The sequence below is a fragment of the Carcharhinus amblyrhynchos genome, chromosome 26 (genome assembly GCF_965287045.1).
Source record: "Carcharhinus amblyrhynchos chromosome 26, sCarAmb.v2.hapA, whole genome shotgun sequence".
NCBI classification, from domain to species: Eukaryota; Metazoa; Chordata; class Chondrichthyes; order Carcharhiniformes; family Carcharhinidae; genus Carcharhinus; species Carcharhinus amblyrhynchos.
This window is the reverse complement of record NC_137349.1, coordinates 38,368,715-38,383,342: the sequence shown is the minus strand read 5'-3', so window position 1 is coordinate 38,383,342 and position 14,628 is coordinate 38,368,715.

Sequence of the window (14,628 nt, the reverse complement as noted above, 5' to 3'; positions counted from 1 at the left end):
TCAACCTGGAGTTCAGTTACAAGTGGCGTACCTCAAGGATCTGTTTTGGGGCCACTGCTGTTTGTCATTTTTATAAATGACCTGGATGAGGGTGTAGAAGGATGGGTTAGTTAATTTGCTGATGACACCAAAGTCGGAGGAGTTGTAGACAGTGAGGATGGATGTTACAGTTTGCAGAGGGACATAGATAAGCTGCAGAGCTGGGCCGAGAGGTGGCAAATGGCGTTTAATGCGGAAAAGTGTGAGGTGATTCACTTTGGTAAGAGTAACAGGAGTACAGAATATAGGGCTATTGGAAGGACTCTTGGTAGTGTTGACGAGCAGAGGGATCTCGGGGTACATGTGCAGAGCTCCCTGAAAGTTGGCACCCAGGTTGATAAGGTTGTTAAGAAGGCGTACGGTGTGTTAGCTTTTATTGGTAGAGGGATTGAATTTCAGAGCCGTGAGGTCATGTTACAACTGTACAAAACTCTGGTGCGGCCGCACTTGGAGTATTGCGTACAGTTCTGGTCACCGCATTATAAGAAAGATGTGGAGGCATTGGAAAGGGTGCAGAGGAGGTTTACCAGGATGTTGCCTGGTATGGTGGGAAGGTCTTATGAGGAACAGCTGAGGGACTTGAGGTTATTTTCATTAGAGAGAAGAAGGTTGAGAGGTGACCTAATTGAGGCATACAAGATGATCAGAGGGTTAGATAGGGTGGATAGTGAGAGCCTTTTTCCTCGGATGGTGACGACTAACACGAGGGGGCATAGCTTTAAATTGAGGGGTGGTAATTATAGGACGGATGTCAGAGGTAGGTTCTTTACTCAGAGGGTAGTAAGGGCGTGGAATGCCCTGCCTGCAGCAGTTGTGGATTCGCCAACTTTAAGGGCGTTCAAATGGTCAGTGGATAGGCATATGGATAACATTGGAATAGTTTAGGTTAGAGGGTCATGAGATTGTTTCCACCAGTCGGCGCAACATCGAGGGCCAAAGGACCTGTACTGCGCTGGAATGTTCTATGTTCTATGGGTTAGGTTGATTGTCCATGCTAAGAAATTGCCCCTTAGTGTCCTGGGATGCGTAGGTTAGCGGGATTAGTGGGTATAGTATGTAGGGAGATGGGGGTAGGGCCTGGGTGGGATTGTGTTCGGTGCAGACCCGATGGGCCGAAGGGCCTCTTTCTGCACTGTAGGATTTTCTGATCTATGACCGTCATAGGCTGGCCTTTTCTCTGCAACCGGTTCCAAACTGACGGCTGCACTGGACTTAGTTTCTCCGCAACTTGATTCCTTCATGAGATAAAATTGATGAAATTCTCCTCACACAGACAAACCTGGCCCACAGTTAAGACGAGGGAGGAACTCAAACATCTACGTCTGTGCTTTTGGATGGATTAGACGGGGGGGGGAAGGTCATCAAACTCGATTGAATCTGAGAAAAATGCGCTTGTGGAGGTGCACTGGAATTTTAGTCATATCAACAGCCCATCAGGGAGTCAGAAAGTCCCACGGGTCAGGCTCCAGGCCTAGAATTTGATCAATCAGTCCTGGTGATTTTATCTCCAGCCCGCCTTAGAAAGAAAGAATGTAAAATATCCCGAAAGATTTCAGAATGCTCGAGTATTTGTTTCTAAGTGTGGTTAGCCCAGCTCCCCCATTCAAACCCGTTCTAAAAACATGTTTTCATTCAGCACCAATGAGGAACATTCTCCGAATGGAAAGGAGTTGAGGAAAGGGTGACTTGGATGATTCCTGGGATGAAGGGGCTTAATCTCATGAGGGAATATTGGGCAGGATGGGCCTAGATCTGCTGGGGTTTAGAAGATGCTCTTATTGAAACAAAGAAGATCCAGAGAGGATTGACAGGGTAAATACTCAGAGAAACCCTTTTCAAAGACTTTAATGAGAAGAAATGAGGGATCTCCAGTTTAAGCTGGTGATGCGGAGATTTCTTTTCTCTCTCAGTGAGTGAATACTCTCTCTTTCCCATCGAAAGCTGAGTTAGATTTTTAAAATTCATTCAGGGGATGTCGGCAATGCCAGCATTTATTGCCCATCCCTAATTGCCCACGAACTGAGTGTATTTCAGAGGGCAACTTAAGAGACAACCACATTGCAGTGAGGCTGGAGTCACGTGTTGGTCAGACCAGGTAAGGGTGGCAGACTTCCTTCCCTGAAGGACGTTAGTGAACCCAAATAGGTTTTTACAACAACCATCATTAGACTTTTTAACTCCAGATTTTCTTTAGCTGAATTCAAATTTCACCATCTGCCGTGGTGGGATTCGAACCCAGGTCCCCAGAGCGTTAACCTGGGTCTTTTAATTACTCGTCCAGTGACAAAACCACCATGCCACCATTCTCCCACCCCCCAGCTTCTGGATTGAGAAAGGAAATGAAGAGGCAGATCGGAAAGCAGAGTTGAGGCCACAATCAGATCAAATGAGTCGGTTCGAGGGACTGAATGGCCTCCTCCTGTTCCGAATTCAGACATTCTAACACTGCTACCTCCATTTCTGTTTATGGCCCACGCTCAGTCTGTTTTACATTCACGCGATTCAATCATACAAACTGTGTCGCTCACATCAAAAAATTCAATCAGTTCAGAGGTAGACTCGGTAATCAAGTTCAAAACAGAGAAATATAACAATGACGGAACAATCAAAATGGACAAACCAATTCAAAGATTAGCCAGGTGTTTAACAGTGAGGTGGGGTGTCTTGGGCTACGTGAAATGGGTATGAATTTTTGGTAAAATCGGACCCCATATCCCCCAAACCGGACAACATCCTGATAAATCTCTTCTGCGTCCTTCCCAACGCATCAACATCCTTCCGGTTGTGTGGGGTGTGTTGGGATACAGTGACACATACTATTTCTTGTGGGCTATCCAGATAAAACATACCATTTATGGAACACAGAGGAGAAGGAAAGGAGAGGGTGCAGAATAGAGTGTTTCAGTTACAGATAGGGTGAAGACTAAGATCGTTTTAATATAAGGTAAGTCCATTCAAAAATCTGATGGTAGCAGAGAAGAAGCTGTTTTTGAGTCAGTTGGTGCGTGATCTCAGACTTTTGTATCTTTTTCCCCGACAGAAGGAGGTGGAAGAGAGAATGACGGTGTGTGTGGAGTCCTTAATTATGCTGGCTCTTTGCTGAAGCAGTGGGAAGTGTAGACAGAGTCAATGGGTGGGGGAGTTGTTTGCGTGATGGATTGGGTTACATTCAGAACTTTTTGTAGCTCCTTGCAGTCTTGGATAGAGCAGGAGCCCATACCAAACTGTGATACAGCCAGAAAGAATGCTTTCTATGGTGCATCTGTGAACGTTGGTGAGAGACGTAGTGGACACGTGAATTTCCCAAGCCTCCTGAGGAAGTAGAGGCATTGGTGGGCTTTCTTAACTATAGCACCGGCTTGGAGGGACCAGGACAGGTTGTTGGTGATCTGGATATCTAGAAGATTGAAGCTCTCGATCATTTCCACTTCATCACCTTTGATGTAGACAGGAGCGTGTCCTCCATTATGTTTCCTGAAGTCGATGACAGTCTCCTTCATTTTACTGACATTGAAGGAGAGATTATTAAGAGTATTCTTGGTCCACTTCAACTTAATACTGCAATGAAGTTACTGTGAAATGTTTAATGCAGACAAGTGTGAGGTGTTGCACTTTGGATCTTACAGCCATTCACACCGGTGGGACTTTCTGCTCTCGCTGCAGTAAACAGAGATTTGGCCGAGCACCAAGTTCTCCATCCTCGCTACAGCAGGCGTGACCGATCGGTAAGATCACGCCCTGAGTCTCTTCATTCTCAGTCAGCACGCAATCGTGTTTGTTAGACGGATGGGAAATGTATGGGGTTAGGATAGGGGAGAAGGCCTGTCAGGGAGTCAGTACAGACTCAACCGGCTGAATGGCCTCTCCTGCACTGTAAGGACTCTCTGATTCCATGCAGTGTGTGCACCCAATGGGTGAAACAGTCAGGTGTCGAGCTTCCTCCACCGTTGTGCCAATGGGTAGCTGAGTCTCTGAGGTATTTGGTTTCACCACAACAGGTGCAGGAAATAATCACAAAGGGACTGGAATGGTGGTCTGTCTAACAAGTGGACTAGAATTCAGGGTGCAGGAGGCGTGTGTCAGTTAAAGAAGGTCTCAGTTAGAACATCCCTGGAATATTGTGAGTGGTTCTAGGGACCACACATTAGGATATAGGCCTTGGAGTGAGTGGGCTGGAGATTGAGCAGAGTCACACGTGGTCACCAAGGATTACTGTGTGCGATTGTTTTGCTGAAACAATTCTCACCAAAGTTTTGAAGATGGGGAACAGGTCAAGAGCTGGAGAAAAGCCAGTTCCTTTGGGTCGGGAGTTGAGACCACGGCCCATCATTTAAATTTAGATTCAGATGTTTCAGGAGTGTAATTTTGAAATCCTTTGCCACACAAAGTGTGCTGGAACTTTGCACTCTCTTCCTCAAACAGCCATTAATGTGAAATAAATTGTTCATTTTAAATCTGGGTTTGATGGATTTTTATCATCTGAAGATCTCAACTAATGGGCTGATTCCACCCCCCTCCCCCATGACATGTTTCCCGGTGGAGGGAAGCGTCCCACCAGTGTCGATGGGCTTTCCCGTTGAATCCGTCCCACACTGCCGGCATTTTGAAAAGGCATTGGATTTTGGTCACAGATCAGCCACAGTCTCGCGAAATGGGCTGGCACAGTGGCACAATGGTTAACACCGCTGCCTCCCAACACCAGAGACCCAGTTCATGACTGGCCTCGGGTCACTGTCTGTGTGGAGTTTGTACATTCTCCTCATGTCTGCATGGGTTTTGGCTGGGGGCTCCGGTTTCCTCCCACAGTCCAAAGATGTGCGGGTTAGGTGGATTGGCCAGGATAAATTGCCCCTTTGTTTGCCAAGATGTGTTGGTTAGGGGGATGAATGGAGTCAATATGTGGGGTTACAGGGATAGGCTGAGATAAGATGCTGTGTCAGAGAGTCAGTGACAAAGGCCTCCTTCTGCACTGTAGGGATTCTATAACTTCCTCCTGTTCCCATGTTCCTACACAGACAACGAAGGATCCATGGAATGAATGATTGGTTAGAGAGGAGGATGACACACTGGAATCATTTCACAAACAATTCTGGCTGCGTTAACTAGGGAGAACCGAACACACTTCCTGATGTGAAAAGATAAGGTGAGCTAAAATTATATTTTCACAAGCAGCAACCTCATTTCTTTTTCAGAGCAATTATCAGTTTTACTGTCACCATTATTTTTGGTAAAATGTTCCATGCTCTCTCCATCATTATTTTGGCAATGATTATGAACATGAACCAAACTTTCTCCACTTTATTGCATCTATCAATGTCCAATGACAACATTCTGTTCCCATCCCAACCTAATCTGTCAATTCACTGAGTCCCAACAGGAAACTTGGATTTCTGACTCTCTATTCCTTCATCTCAGTCATTTATCAATGGAATGAAAAGCTGAGGCCCCAATACAGATCCCTGGGAGAAACCACGAGCCACATTCTGCCAATTGGAGCACAGACTGATTATCCCCACCGTCTGCCTCCTACTCCCTCACTCATTCCTCACTCAAATCAATAGATTGTCTCCATTTCTGTGTGGAGTTTGGGTCACTGGAGTGTGGGCTTGGGTGACTATCTGTGTGGAGTTTGTACATTCTCCTCGTGTCTGCGTGGGTTTCCTCTGGGTACTCCGGTTTCCTCCCACAGTCCAAAGATGTGCGGGTTAGGTTGATTGGCCATGCTAAAAGTTACCCTTAGTGTCCTGAGATGCGTAGATCAGTGGGTAAATATGTAGGGATATGGGAGTAGGGCCTGGGTGGGATTGTGGTTGGTACAGACTAGATGGGCCAAATGGCCACTTTCCGTACTGTAGAGTTTCTATGATTTCTATGAATTCCCTTGACCCTGTTTGTACTGATGAAGTCTCCAAGTCTTTTCTCAGAACTAAATCCTCTCATCCCTTCACACAAGTGGGAATCATTTCCTCAGGCTCTCTCCCGCTCCAGCACCATTACATTACTGATTCCACTGGGAGAAACTCCAGGGAATTTTACCCCAAACGGGGAATGGGCAGAAAGTGTAACAGTTATAGAAAGATCAGAAGAATAGAAATAGAGAACTGGCAGTAGAAATGGAGAAATTTTGGTTACCGGTTATAACAAACTCAGTGAACTAATGTTCAGAATGTTGCGAAGTTGCCTGAATTGTAAAACTTGATTTCTCCAGGTCTTGCAGCAGCAGTTTTGTTGCAGAATCAGAATTCTCTAAGGCATGTTCATGTTGATGTTCTCAATGTGCAGAGAGCAAACAAGTCATTCCATCTTCCTCACAATTTTTGCCTGGAGCAAGTGACCTGTTCTTTCAATGGTTGTTCTTTGAATATTTGTAACTACGTCAGGAACCTTATCCCCAAATTTGGAAGAACTCTGTAAGGACACAGAGAAGGAAAATACAATTAGGTTTGACTCTCGTCAGCTTTGCTGGGATTGAATGTGTGTTACTGTAGAGAGCACAAAACCCAGTCCATTCTGTTCAAACGTGATAAATCAACATTGCCACAAATTGTCTCTTTTTAATCTCATTGAGCCAGACCAGGTGCTAGACTTGGAAGTTGGTGTGCATTTCGGTGATAGTGACCACAATTCGGTTACGTTCACCTTAGTGATGGAAAGGGATAGGCACGAACCTTGGGTCAGTAGTTTTAGCTGGGGGAAGGGTAATTATGAGGCTATTAGGAGAGAATTAGGAAGCATAGGTTGGACTAGGAGACTACAGGGACTGGGAACGTCCAAAATGTGGAGTTTTTTCAAGGAGCAGCTACTGTGTTGTTCATTTTGGTAGCAATATTAGGAAGGCAGGTCATTATTTGAATGGGTGTAAATTGAGAGAGGTGATACTCAGCGATACCTTGCTGCCCTTCTGCATCAGTCGCTGAAAGTAAGTGTGCAGATACAGCCGGCAGTAAAGAAGACAAATAATCTGTTGGCCTTCATAGCGAGAGGATTTGAATTAAAGGAACAGGGATGTTTTACTGCAATTATATAGGATGTTAGTAAGGCCACAGCTACTAGGGTCCTGAATATCAGTAAAGGGAACTAAGATAGTATGAGATATGATGGACTTGGAAACATTACTGAAAGGGAGGACATGGGACAGGCAATGGCAGGCATTTAAAGAACAAACAGGTGAACTCCACAAGGTGTTTTTTCCTATTCTTTGAGGATGTAACGAGTCGAGTTGAACTGGTGGATGTGATTTCTTTAGATTTTCAGGAGGCTTTCGACAAGGTCTCACATCGTAGACCACCATGTAAAGTTAAAGCACGTGGGATTTTGTGTAGTGCCCTGAGATGGATAGAAATCTGGTTACCAGACAGGAAGCAAAGAGTTACAATAAATGGGTCTTTTTCTGATGGGCAGTCAGTGACCAGTGGGGTTCTGCAGGGATCTGTGCCAGGACCACAACTGTTCACATTATACATTAATGATTTGGAACAGGGAACTGAATGCATTATCTCCAAATTTGCAGATGATACAAAGTTGGGTGGGAGGGGGAGCTGTGAGGTGAATGATCAAATTATAGAATTCCTACAGACCAAAATGCACCAACAACAATCCCATTCAGAATGGAATGTACAGTTTTGGTGTCCTTATCTAAGGAAAGGTGTTCTTGCTATGGAGGGAGTGCAGTGTGGGTTTGCCAGGATGTTTCCTGGGATAGCAGGAATCCTGGAATTCCTATGATGTCTTCCCTGGGTAGGTTCATCCTGACCAGGCTCCTCCTGTGGTGCTGCCTGTTGCTGGCTCTGAGGCCTCTGTGTGTTGAACAGCGAGAGGCTGCCTTTGTCACTCCCTCTCCTCCTGCTCCTGATTGGAACATAGGAATTAGGAGCAGAAGTTGGCTCTGATCCTGCTCTGTGGGTCAATCCTAAATCGTGGCTGATCTCTTCCCACCTCTCTTTCGCTGCAGGGATATTGGTTGTCTGAGACACAGAGCTATTCCAGCAATTAAACCGTGTGATGGAGGCAGACAGTGAGATGATGAGTGTCCATGGCTTTCACCCACACAACCGATGAATATTTTCAACTCCTTTTGTTGTCCTGAACTGAAACTCTGCCCACCACACCCTGAGCTCCTCCCACTTCAACCTCCAATCCCGGCACCTCACGTGCTTTTGGAGACATTGTGAAATGCCATTGGCCATGTAAAGTTTGTGACAGAACCCGTTCGCCTCACCCTCCTCCTGCCACCCTCACCTTTGTGTCCTTCACTCGTATCCCTCCAAATACCACTTTCACCCTCGGACTGGGCCTGCCCCCTCGCCCTGCTCTAATCCACCTCCTCCCTCTGACTAAATGTTCCCTCCGCCAGCCGGCAACCCCTGAGATGGACACAGATGTGACCCCGGGTTTCAGCCCTCTCATTTTCTACCATGACTGAGTGTCCTCCTCACCCCCACCAGAACAGATCCAGGGAGCCAATCCCTGTCTTGTTCCATTCCTCGGAGCCCCTGAACACATTCCCACTCCCTGTTCCCCCAGCAACTCCCACTAACCCCGACTCACCCTCGCCACTTGTGAGGCTCCAGGCAAGTTGCCATTCTCCTGCTGCCCTCCCTTGTTCAACAAAGAAAAGCAGTGAACTCAGACACAACTGCACAAAGCTGGCTGATTCACATCAGCTTTCAGTAACTGTTAAAGGCCTGTCGTAGGGTTCCCATTGACTTCATCTTCAGGTGGGATTTCATTACAAAATACCTTAAACGACTGAGTCTTCTTGTCAGGCAAGTGTACCACAAATAAACTGGGGGGAGTGTTGGTGTCGTGGTAACGTCACTGGGCCAGCAATCCTATGGCCCAGGCTAACTGCTCTGTGTGGCAGGTTCGAATCTCACCATGGCAGCTGGTGGAATGAAACATCGAGTCTCAGTAATAGTGGCCGTGAAGTCATTGTCATAAAAAAACAATCTGGTTCCATTGCCCTCTTTCGGGAAGAAAAGCCGCTGCCCTCCCCTGACCCTGGCCTACATGTGACTCCAGACCCACCCAGCAACGTGGCTGATGTTAAATGGCCAAGCGAGCCACTCAAATTGCATCAAATCTGACACCAAGTAAATGAGCTGGACGGATCACCGGGCATCTGAGGGTGGCAAGGGCACAGAGTGTAGTCAATGTCCATCTCAAAGTGTGGCACGGTGGCATCAACTCTGACTGGGAGGACTAAGTTCTAAAGGACATTGTTGCGGGATTGCTGATTTCTGGCATGGAGCTGACACCCCTGGAAATCTGGGGGTCAGGAGATGCACGGAGGCCCTGGTGCCCAGTGGGGAGCCTGCTAAATGGACTTGCTTATGTCCCCCGGCCCGCTGCACAGCTCGAGCTGGGAGAATCACCCCTGATTTGTCCTCATCCTCATCAACCTGCCTCCCCCAAATTCATCTGTCCATGACAGTATCAATCGGAGTGTTAAGTCACGGGTCAATAGATTTCTGATCAATAAGGGAATTAATGGTTAGATGGCCGACTCCTGCTCCTATTTCTTATATTCTTCTGAGTGACCAGCGCACAGTCAATGTGGAGACAAAGTCCCATCTTCACACTGAGAAGATTCTCCATCCTGTTGTGTAGAGAGTGGGCCAGAGCTGGAACACACACTCAGCTCACTCACATTTTATCATCTTCATCTCAGCAACATCCATGCAGAGCACAGCAAGGGCAATGGACATGTGATCTGATATCAGCAACTCTTCACATCTCTTCATACCCCGAATTGTGTCGAAATGCTGTTGCACTTACTGGTGGTGACATCAACTTAAATGGATAAGAAATTGATGAGAGGAGATAACATTTCAAAACAATATTCTTGTACTCTTGCAAAAAAAGAATTTGATTCTTCAGCAGCACTCAGAGAGATCTGAGACAATCTCACTTTACCCCTTATCTCCCATTTCTCAATCAAAGGTGTTGCCATAGGTCTGAAGGGATGGCTTGTGGAAGGCTGTGTGTGTATATAATGTGGGAGTCTATCCACCGCCGTTCAGTGGAGCTGTTCAGAGGATCACTCCAAGGTGAGTTTGTCTCACTCCTTTTTAGTGTATATTGATTAATGAGGTGGAATGTGCTTGTTTCACTCTGCTCTGTGTGTGTATACGTCCAGACAGAATGGATACAAATGCATCAGTTTTAGGATTTTGGAGAATTGGTTCAGTTTTTTTCTTTCAAATCATCAGGTGGATGAGTTTCTCCTCCTCTGTGCTATTTTGTATGAGTTATTTTCAGGATGTGTCCAATTCTGGTAAGGCCAACGTTTCTTGCCCATCCCTAACTGCCTTGAGAAGATGGTGGGGAACCTTCTATTTAAACTGCTGCCGTCCTTGTGGTGAAGGTGCTCCCACAATACTCTGAGGTAGGAATTCCCAAGGCAATGACGAGAGAGCAGCAATATATGTCCAAGTGAGGATGGGGTGTGACTGGGAGGGGAATGTGGAGGTGAGCTTGATTCCAAGCCACTGCTGCTCTTGTCCTTCTTGCTGGTAGAGATTGTAAGGGAAGGAATAACCTTGTTAATTTGCTCCAGTACATCCTGTAGATTGCACATACTGCAGCTGCAGCGTGGTAGACAGTACAGGAGAAACTGAGTCTAATAGTAGGAGCACCAATCCAGTGAAATGCTGTATCCTGGATGGTGTTGTGTTGTTGTGGCTGCAGTTTCCAGATGAGTGGTGATTATTCCGTCACACTCCTGACTTGAAGCTTGTAGATTTTGGAGAGTTTCTGAATAGTCAGGAGGTGAGACACTTGTCTCAGAATACCCAGCCTCTGGCCTGCATGTATAACCAGAGTGTTGATAGGGCTGTTCCAGTGCAGCTCCTGTTCAATGGTGAACACTATAAATTGGCAGCAAGAGAGCATAAGAAGGGTTTTATTTTTCAGCAAAGAAATCAAAGTGAAAGGTTAATGGCCAGGAAACAGAACAGCAAATTTGTAAAAAATAAATGAAAATGGAAACTAAATTGAGGAGCACTTGGAAATGTCAAACTTCTATTCTAACCACTCTGTAGGTAAAGAGGTTTCTACAGAATTCCCCATTCAAATAGTCAGTGACAATCTTATATTTATATTTCTGTCTCAGTTATCAAACCCTTTCATAATCTTGAAGTATCTGTTAAGTCACCTCTCGGTTTTCTGTTCTCTGGAGACGAGACCCTGCAACATCTTCACTGGTTGTAACCTCTCCGTATTATCATCCAAATCGATATTCATTGCAATTTCTCCACTCTGTCCACATTGAAACGGGTCAGATTGAGGAGAGGGATTGATAAGAAATCAAAACAAATACAATAAAAACAAAAGAGGAGAGAGATCATCGGAAAGGATAAAGTCAGGGAGAACATTGAAAAGTGTAATTGGAATGAGGGAAGAGAAATCTAAAATGATCGTTAAACATAAAATGAGAGTTAAGTCTTTTAAAAATGAGTTAAGCTGCGGGAACAAGCACCCTCTTTAACAAATCAATCACTAAAATATGCACAGATTAGGAAGGGAGAGAATTGAAATTTTGGAAAGTGAGGGGAAATCTGCATCAATCCTTTGTTAGGCTGGACTTTAAGGATGGAATAAAGTTCTGGTCACAATAAACAAAGAAACAGAGGCGGTGATGAGGGTACAGAGAAGATTTACAAAAGATACCAGAAATGCGAGGGTATGTCAGGGAAAAATAAATTGGCTCTACTCTGAAAGAAAGAAGGATGATCAAAAGGAGATGTTTAAAATGATTCAAGTTTTTGACACAGCGATAGAGAGAATGTTTCCCCTTATGGGGAAGAGGAAAACTAGGCGCCAGATAAGAATGTCATCAAGAAATCCAATCGAGGATTCTGATAAAACTTCTGTATTCAAAGATTGGTGAGGGTATGGAGCTCACTACCCCATGGATTGGTTGAAGTGAATTGTCTCACAATGTATAAGGAGAAATGAGACAAAGATATAAGGGAGAAGGAATCGAGAGTTGAATTGATAGATTTAGATGAAGAAAGATGGGAGGAGACTGGAGTTGAAGATGAACACTAGATTGGGTTGGATGTGATGAATGGCCTGTTTCTGAGTTGTATGTTCGATGTTATCCAATGGAATCTGGTGTCATCCTTTTAATGATGTGGATTTCAGAACTCCAAGTGTGGGTTATCCAAGGTTTTATCCAATTTTAACAACTCAGTTTCTCAGTTCTCGCCTTGTTGAAATGAACACTTGGCTTTTTTTGAAACCTCATTCACCCAAACTCCAACCTTTTGTATAAAAGCAAAATCCTGCCGATGCTGGCAATCTGAAATAAAAACGGAAAATGCTGGAAACACTCAGCGGGTCGGGCAGTGTCTGTGAAGAGAGAAACAGAGTTAATGTTTCAGCTGAATGACCTTTCATCAGAACTGGGGAAAGTCAGAGGTGTCACAGGATTTAAACAAGGGACAAGTTGGACCAGGACAAAAGGCAGGTCTGTGATAGGCTGGAAGGCAGGTGAGATTGAATGATATCTCACCAGATCTTTTGTTCATTTCTTTTGCTGCCCAGTCACCTTTCCCTTTGGCTGTGTGAGACTAACCCCCACTGTCACTCTGTGCACAGTGAGTGTAATTATTGTTTAGAATGTGTGTGTGTGTGTGTGTGTGTGTGTGTGTGTGTGTGTCAGTCTGTATGAAAATGACAACAATCAGCATCGCCTAATTGTGATACATTTATCATGAAATATCACAGTCTAGTTCTCAGAGGCTGATGTTCCCTTCTGCTGTTCCCTGGAGCTATGATGGGGAGGGAGAGGAGGTCTTTGTTCCCAGTGATTACCAATATAAGAAGATCCTGAGAGGCAGGATTGATGAACATTTGGAGAGGTATAATATGATTAAGAATCATCAGCACGCCTTTGTCAAAGGCAGATCACGCCTTACCAAACTGATTGAATTGTTTGAAGATGTGACTCAACACATTGATGAAGGAAGAGCAGTAGATGGAGTATATATGGACTTCAGCAAGGCATTTGATAAGGTGCCCCATGCAAGGCTTATTGAGAAAGTAAGGGGGCATGGGATCCAAGGGGACATTGCTTTGTGGATCCAGAACTGGCTTGCACACAGAAGGCAAAGAGTGGTTATAGATGGGTCATATTCTGCATGGAGGTCGGTCACCAGTGGAGTGCCTCAGGGATCTATCCTGGAACCCTTACTCTTTGTGATTTTTATAAATGACCCAGATGAGGAAGTGGAGGGATGGGTTGGTAAGTTTGCTGATGACACAAAGGTTGGAGGTGTTGTGGATAGTGTGAAGGGATGTCAGAAGTTGCAGCGAGACATTGATAGGATGTAAGACTGGGCGGAGAAGTGGCGGATGGATTTCAACCCAGATAAGTTGAAGTGGTTCATTTTGGCAGGTCAGATAGGATGGCAGAATATAATATTAATGGTAGGACTCTTGGCAGTGTAGAAGATCAGAAAGATCTTGGGGTCTGAGTTCATAGGACTCTCAAAGCAGCTGCGCAAGTTGAAGCTGTGGTCAAGAAGGCGTATGGTGTACTGGCCTTCAGCAATCGAGGAATTGAGTTTAGGACTGGAGAGATAATGTTGCAGCAATATAGGACCCTGGTCAGACCCCACTTGGAGTACTGTGCTCAGTCCTGGTCGCCTCATTACAGGAAGGACGTGGAAGCCATAGAAAGGGTGCAGAGGAGATTTACAAGGATGTTGCCTGGATTGGGTGGCATGCCTTATGAGGATAGGTTGAGGGAACTCGGTCTTTTCTCCTTGGAGAGACGAAGGATGAGGGATGAGCTGATAGAGGTGTATCAGATGTTGAGAAGTATTGATCAAGTGGATAGTCAGAGGCTTTTTCCCAGGGCTGAAATGGCTGCCACAAGAGGACACAGGTTTAAGGTGCTGGGGAGTAGGTACAGAGGAGACATCAGGGGTAAATCTTTCACCCAGAGGGTGGTGGGTGTGCGTGGAATGGGCTGCCTGCAACGGTGGTGGAGGTGGATTCGATAGGGCTTTTTAAGAGACTTTTAATGAAGTACATGGAACTTAGTAAGATAGAGGGTTATAGGTAAGCCTAGTAATCTCTAAGGTAGGGACATGTTCAGCACAACTTTATGGGCCGAAGGGCCTATATTGTGCTGTAGTTTTTCTATGATCCTAATACTTATTTGGATGTTAACTCCATGTTCAGAGAACGCTATTCTCTGCTCTGGTGGGGGCCTTTTCAATTTTATTGTTGGAATGTAGCTGTTGCTGATAAGGCAGCCGTTTCTTCTCCTCCCCCAGTTTCTCTCATCCAGCAGAGCGGCTAAAGGGGCAACTCAGAGGGTAATTAATAAACCACCAGACTGTGGACAGGAGTCACATATAGACGAGACTCAGATGGTTGCTGAGATAAGAAAGGACATTTAGGGAAAGTGACAGTTTGATTTTCGTAACAATCCAACAGTGTTTTGGTCACTTGAATGTCTATGTTTGATCGTTTGTGTTAATGCGTCAAGACAATTCAATAAACTTCTTTGCAGGAATATTCCAATCCACAGATTATCACCATGAAATATCTTTCTCTGCTCAGTGAGGCTAAAAT